The sequence below is a fragment of the Myotis myotis genome, unplaced genomic scaffold, assembly GCF_014108235.1.
Source record: "Myotis myotis isolate mMyoMyo1 unplaced genomic scaffold, mMyoMyo1.p scaffold_m19_p_4, whole genome shotgun sequence".
NCBI classification, from domain to species: domain Eukaryota; kingdom Metazoa; phylum Chordata; class Mammalia; order Chiroptera; family Vespertilionidae; genus Myotis; species Myotis myotis.
In genome coordinates, this window is record NW_023416346.1 from 116,716,257 (window position 1) to 116,722,816 (window position 6,560).

Genomic DNA, 6,560 nt, shown 5'->3' on the forward strand with positions numbered 1-6,560 from the left:
TATTTCTAATATTATGCCATCGTGGTCTGCGAAGACGCTTTTTATGATTTCAATTTTCTTGAATTTGGGGATACTTTGCTTGTGACCCAATATATGGTCTATTTTTGAATATGTCCTATGAGCATTTGAGTAGAATGTATATTCCCTGGCTTTCGGGTGAAGTGTTCTGAAGATGTCTATTAAGTCCATCTGATCTAGTGAGTCATTTAGGATTGCTGTATCTTTGCTGATTATTTGTCTAGAGGACTTATCCAGTGCTGTCAGTGGTGTATTAAAGTCCCCTACTATGATTGTATTGTTGTCGATCTCTCCTTTGATATCTTCCAGGAGTTTTTTTATGAATTTGGGTGCTCCTGCATTGGGTGCATATATGTTTACCAGGATTATATCTTCTTGTTGTATTGATCCCTTTAGTATTATGAAGTGGCCTTCCTTATCTCTTGTTATGGCCTTCACTTTGAGGTCTATTTTGTCCGATATAAGTATTGCTACCCCAGCTTTCTTTTCCTTTCCATTTGCCTGAAAGATATTTTTCCATCCTTTCACTTTCAGTCTGTGTGAGTCCCTTCTAATGAGGTGGGTTTCTTGTAGACAGCAGATGTATGGGTCATGTTTTTTTATCCATTCAGCCACTCGATGTCTTTTGTTTGGAGCATTTAGTCCATTTACGTTTAAAGTTATTATTGAAAGGTAGTTGTTTGTAGGCATTTCTGTTTTTGTGTGGCTGTTTTCTTTCTGAGCTTTTTATTTCTTATTTTTATACCAGTCCCTTTAGCATTCCTTGCATTGCTGGCTTGGTGGTGATAAACTCCCTTAGCCTTTTTTTGTCTGTGAAGCTTCTTATTTCCCCTTCAAGTTTGAATGATAGCCTTGCTGGATAGAGTATTCTTGGATTCAGTCCTTTGCTTTGCATCACTTTGGAAATTTCCGTCCATTCTTTTCTGGCCTGATGTGTTTCTGTTGAGAAATCATTTGACAATCTAATGGGAGATCCCTTGTATGTAACTTTCCGTCTCTCTCTTGCAGCCTGTAAGATTCTCTCTTTGTCCTGAACATTTGCCATGGTAATTATGATGTGTCTTGGTGTGGGTCTTTTTGGGTTCACCTTGTTTGGGACTCTCTGGGCTTGTGTGACTTTTTTCTTCCCCACCTCAGGGAAGTTTTCTGATATTATTTCTTCTAATAGGTTTTCTAATCCTTGTTCATCCTTCTGTTGTTCTGGTACCCCTATTATTCGTATGTTGTTTCGTTTCATGTTGTCCCAAAGCTCCCTTAGGCTCTCCTCCTGTCTTTTCATTTTTTTCTCCAATTGCAGTACATTTTGGGTGTGTTTTGCTTCCTTGTCTTCTAAATCACTAATTCGGTCCTCCGCTTCTCCTAGTCTACTGTTGATACTTTCAATGGAGTTTTTCATTGCAGCTATATCGCTCTTCATATCTTCTTGGGTCTTACTTAAGTTGTTGATTTTTTCATCTGTTTCTTCTAGCTTCTTCCATATGTTATCGATTTTTTCATCTGTTTCTTCTAGCTTCTTCCATATGTTATCGATTTTTTCATCTGTTTCTTCTTGCTTCTTGCTGAGGTTGTCGATTTTTTCCTCCATCCGGTTTATGCACTCTAGGACCCTTATTCTGAATTCTTTTTCTGTCATGTTGCATGCCTCTGTATTACTTAGCTGCTTTTCTGGAGAGTCCTCCTTCTCTTTCCTTTGGGGGTTTCTTTGTCTACCCATGTTTGATCTCACTGACATATCTAGACGTTGAGTCGTTCAGTGGCTGCTCCCTTGGTGGCAGTGACTCCTTGGTCTGCGGTTCCTCTTCGGGCGGTTGCGGTAGCAGCTGCTCTTCAGTTGGCAGCAACTCCTCTGGTGGGTGCTGTTCACAGCTGTGGTGGTTCTTCTGGCTGGTGGGGCGAGGTTTCACGTACAGCTGCTGTTCCTCAGCAGAGGGTGTGGTGCTCAGGAGGTTGCTGTTGCTTGGATCTGCTGTGTTGATTTAAAGGCACAAAATACAACACAACAAGGCACCACGTACCAGGCACTATACACAAATATATCCACGATATTAATAACCCCAAATAAAGGTGACCACCTGAATTAAGAGAATTAGGGGATAAGGAAGAAGGAAGAGAAAAAGAGAAAAGAGAAAAAAGAAAAGAAAATTAGGGACCAAAAAAAGGAGTGCAAAAATGAAAGTGGGAAAAAGGAGGGGGGAAAGTAAAAGCGAGAAAAGAAAGGAAAAGAAAAAAAAAAGAGCGAAAAGAGAGAATGAAGTGGAAGAGGGGAAGAGACTTTTTATATGAGGAGAATGCTCCTATAGAACAGCCATTAATCCCAACAAATTCCAGCAACAGCTCCCTGGAGATAAATGCAAACTAGAAACAACCAATAATATAACGATGAAAATAGAATGGAGAACACTAATCCCAAAATAAAATAAAGAGAAAATAAAATGGCACTTTAAAAAAAAATGGTAAAATGGTAGCAGTAATAATACTGGTTAAAAATAAGAAGGTAGTAATTAAAAGGGTAAAATCAGGTGATGGAAAAAAGAAGAAAAAAAAAAGAAGAAGAGGAAAAGAAAAAAAAAAGAAAAAAAATTGGTTTCTTAGTTAAAAGGTGAAAAAAGAAAAAAAAAAATATTGCAGTAGTGAAGGTCCTTCGGTTCTTCTATTCTTCAGTGTGGCTCGCCTTAGACCTGCCCGGTATTCAGGAGAGTGTTGAGTTTCCCTGCGATACACTGTTCCTCTGTGTTGTAAACCACAGTCCTTATTTTAAAGCAAGCCGCATTTGTTTCCCAGACTGCCTTATTTTGTGTTTAGCAAAGAGTCAGTTTGTGGGTCAGCCTCTGGGTGGCAGTGTTCTGGGGTTGGCCTCTGAGGCTACAGGGCCTCTCTGTCCAGTGGAAGTTCACTGCCCAGAGCTGGCTGCGTAAGAGTTACCAGTGCTGTGTTGTTGCTGGGATTGAAAATCCCTCTATAGGCCAGACCCTGTTCAATAAAATATATTTAAAAAAAAAAAAAAAGAGTCACTCCTAAGACATTTAGTCTGCTAAATCCACACTGTACAATACAGCAGCCACTAGCTTACCTGTGGCTATTGAGCATGTGACACGTGGCCAGTCCAAATTGAGATATGCTTTAAGTGTAAAATATACATTGGATTTTGAAGACTTAGTATGAAATATATATATGTATATATATAATTTGCATATTGATTACATGTTATAATGAAATGTTTAATGTATTTAATTCAATAAAATACATTATCAAAATTATTTTACCTGCTCCTTTTTGCTTTTTTAATCTGGCTATTAAAAATATTAACAATTCACCATAGCTAAGATCTGGAAACAGCCTAAGTGCCCATCAGTAGATGAATGGATTAGAAAACTGTGGTACATCTACACGATGGAATACTATGCTGCTCTAAAAAGGAAGGAACTCTTACCATTTGCAACATCATGGATGGAACTGGAGAGTATTATGCTAAGTGAAATAAGCCAGTCAATGAAGGAAAAATACCACATGATCTCACTCATTCATGGATAATAGAGACCATTATAAACTTTTGAACAATAATAGATACAGAGGCAGAGCTGCCTCAAACAGATTGTCAAACTGCAGCAGGAAGGCCGGGGAGGGTTGGGGGGCAGGAGGTAGGGGGGTAAGAGATCAACTAAAGGACTTGTATGCATGCATATAAGCATAACCAGTGGACATAAGACATTGGGGGATAGGGGAGGCTAGGGGACTGTCTAGGGTGGGGGGATAAAATGGACACATATGTAATACCCTTTGTAATACTTTAAGCAATAAATTAAAAAAATATATATTAAATTTACAGCCCTGGCCTGTGTGACTCAGTGGTTAGAGCATTGGCCCAAGTACAGAAGTCAAAACTTAGATTCCCCGCTAAGGGCACATACCTGAACTGCAGATTCGATCCCCGTCCCCTGTGGGAGGCAACCACTTGATGTGTCTCTCTCACATCAATGTTTCTCTCTTCTCTTCTCTCTCTTCCCTTCTCTTCTCTTCTCTTCTCTTCTCTCTCTCTCCTCTCCTCTCCTCTCCCTCCCCCCTCCCTTCATTCTCTCTAAAAATCAGTGGAAAACATATCCTCTGGTAAGGATTAACAACAACAACACAAAAGACTTAAAATACATACATGGTTTGCATTATATTTCTGTTAGTGCTTCTCTGAAAAACTATGCAATAATGAACATGTTATTTCACATAAAAAGTTCCATTGTCATTTTATATACCATCCCATCTTAATATATTATTCTAATCCTCAACTGTCCTGACCTTCTCCCATGCCTTTTAAAATTCATATACATGATTTAAATATATTTTAAATTAATGATTACCGTTTCTGCTACTATCCATTGGTCACATAGGCACAATATAAACACAGAGGCATAATTCCATGGTTAAACTTGCAGATTCGCATGCCAAACTGGCCAAATTCAAATCTCAGGCCTGCCCTTTACTAGATGTATAACTATGGGCAAGTTATTAAAATCTTTTTGTGTCTCAGTTTCCTCACATGTAAAATGAGATTAACAATATGATTATTGAGGAGATAAACAAGTTAACATATTAAATAATTCTCAACAATTAGAAAACATTATTATTAACTGTACAGTTGATTTATCCTTTAGGACTGACAGCTTAAAAGAGAACAATGGCCTGGCAGGTGTGGGTCAGTGGTAGAGCATCAACCCATGAAACAAGAGGTCTTGAGTTCAATTCCCGGTTAGGGCACATGCCTGGACTGCAGGCTCCAACCTCAGTGTGGGGCATGGAGGAGGCAGCCAATCAATGATTCTCTCTGATCACTGATGTTTCTATCTCTCTCTCCCTCTCCCTTCCTCTCTGAAATAAATAAAATATATATTTTTAAAAAGAATAAAATAAATGCCTAGGAATAAATTTAACAAAGGAGGTGAAAGACCTGTACACTGAAAACTGTATGAGATTGATGAAAAGAGATTGAAGACACAAATAAATGGAAAATAGTTCATGTTCATGAATTAGGAAAATTAATATTGATAACATGTCTGTATTACCAAAATAAATCTACAGATTCAATGCAATTTCTATCAAAATTCCAATGGCATTTTTGACAAAAAATAGAAAAACACAATCCTAAAATTTGTATGGGGCCACAAAAAACCCAATAGCCAAAGCAATCTTGAGAAAGAAGAAATTATGTTCCCTGGTTTTTAAGCTATATTACAAAGATGTAATAATCAAAACAGCATGGTATTGGCATAAAAACAGACACACAGATCAATGGGACAGAACAGAGAGCCCAGGAATAAACCTATGCATATACAGTCATTTAATTTATGAAAATGGAGACAATACTATATGACAGGCAAAGCATAGTATTTTCAATGAATGGTGATGGGAAAACTGGAGAGCCTTGTGAAAAAGAATAAAACTCAGTCACTATCTTATACCGTTTGCAACGTCATGGATGGAACTGGATTAAATACAAATGGATTAAATACTTGAATGTAGGACCTGAAACCATAAAATGCATAGAAAATGCATAGAAAAAAACATAGGTGGTAAACTTTTTTTTTTTTAACATGGAAAACACCATTTATTGACCTCTAAACCTAATTTTAAAAAAACTCTGCACAAGTGTTTTACGAGGACTTTTACCTTTTCTTGCTGCTGTGCTCACTGACGTCAGCTTGCTTCTGTTTCCGTAGCCTCTGTCTCTTTTTTCTGAGATGCTAAGAGGATTTCGTGCACCCGTTTCCATCGAAGCCTCTCAGCATTTGTGATCATCATGGGATGCAGAGGGAAAAAACCAGCAAGGCCCAGAAGCTTTTAAATGGGTTTAGAGAGGTGGGCCCCACAGCTTATCCAATGCTGGATCCGCTCCAGGTTGAGCGCAACAGAGTTTCTCTCCTTGGGTGTTGGGCAATGGATCATAGGAGCTCAGCTGTTCCACGAAAGGGCCATCCCTGGGGAATTTGTTGTGAGCAGCCACGAGGCGGGAGAAAGGCCAATTGGTACGGCCGCCCAGGGCAAGACGGATGGTTAGGTGGCCTCCATGGTAGGCCTTGGGGAAGAGAGCAGTGAGCTGGACCATGGTGCTGCCCGCACACCATGAGCCCGAGCGCCCCTGGAGGCTCCTCCGAGCGCCCCGCCGCCCGCAAGGACCCCTCTACCGCCTCTGGCGGGGCGGAGGACTGATGGGCCGCGCAAGACTGCGAAAACCCGGCGGTAAACTTCTTGACATAGGTCTTAGTAAATGTTTGGATGGATTCAACTTTAATAGCAAGGGAAACAAAAGTAAAAATAAACAAGACTACATCAAATAAAATGGCTTCTGCACAGCAAACGAAAGAACAAAATAAAAAGACAACCTAATGAATAGGAGAAAATAGTTGCAAATGATCTATCAGATAGGGGTTCATATCCAAAAATCTATAAAGAACTTCTACAACTCTATCAAAACAAACAATCCAATTAAAATAGGCAGAGAATCAAAATAGACACTTTTCCAAATAAGACATCCAAATGGTCAATACATACATGAG

At 39.2% G+C, this 6,560-nt stretch overlaps 1 pseudogene; it reads right to left on the reverse strand.

The window, feature by feature from the left end:
* Positions 1-5,700: 5,700 nt before the first annotated feature.
* Positions 5,701-6,109, reverse strand: LOC118653769 (annotated as a pseudogene).
* Between the last annotated feature and the right edge of the window lie 451 nt (positions 6,110-6,560).